Source organism: Ailuropoda melanoleuca, chromosome 13 (assembly GCF_002007445.2).
Source record: "Ailuropoda melanoleuca isolate Jingjing chromosome 13, ASM200744v2, whole genome shotgun sequence".
In the NCBI taxonomy this organism is placed as follows: Eukaryota; Metazoa; Chordata; class Mammalia; order Carnivora; family Ursidae; genus Ailuropoda; species Ailuropoda melanoleuca.
In genome coordinates, this window is record NC_048230.1 from 58,113,418 (window position 1) to 58,114,137 (window position 720).

Genomic DNA, 720 nt, shown 5'->3' on the forward strand with positions numbered 1-720 from the left:
GCAGATGCGTGTAGTTAAGAGGCGAGCGCCGGGCTTTCAGCAAAGGCGGTCGGGTGTTTGCAGACCCGGGGCGAGCCCTTGTGAAAGCAGATAAAAGAAAACATTTATTAACGTGTCATTACGAGGGGAGCGCCCGGCCGGGGCTCTCACACGCCCCGCGGAACACTGGCTCCTTCCAGCTCCGAGGGAGGAGAAAAAGCAGAAAAGAGGCAAGGATTCTCTTCGTTTCCAGCCAAGCGGACCTGATCAATGGTCCTACTCACTTTATTGCAGTATTTGATTTATTAGCGATGCCCCCCCCGTTTGTGTGTTATACACACACACACACGGCTCTGGCTCGCGTCCCTCCCTCATTTCCAGCTCCTGGGCGAATCCCACAGCTGTTTCAACTCTCCGCCGAGGGCGAGCGGGAGCGAGTGTGTGTCGGGTGAGTGTGCGCCTGTGTCCCGGCGAGGGTGCGCGCTCGGCGCCGGGAGCGCGGCCAGCCAGGTCCCGAGGCATCGGGAGGCCGAGAGCTGCCCGGACCCCCGCTCTCCGCCGCTGCCCCGTCCGGGGCCGGACTTCGGGACCAGGGCCGTGCGCGGGGGACAGCAGGACCCGGCCGGCCCGGCCGAGCGTCCATCGAGCCAGAGGTAAAGCGCTGGCGAGCGGGGGACGCGGGGAGGGCGCCGCGGCGGGTTCCCCGGCCCCGGGCCCCCGCTGCCCGCGGCTCCCGGTCCG

At 66.4% G+C, this 720-nt stretch overlaps 1 protein-coding gene across 1 annotated transcript in view; it reads left to right on the forward strand.

Annotated features, from left to right (window-relative positions):
* The first annotated feature begins 448 nt into the window (after positions 1–448).
* The window catches only part of SULF2 (sulfatase 2), a 118,823-nt gene continuing 118,551 nt past the window's right edge, over positions 449–720 (forward strand). Inside the window, 1 exon segment of the mRNA XM_034639864.1 lies at positions 449–632. The gene's annotated coding sequence lies outside the window, so the exon portion shown is untranslated.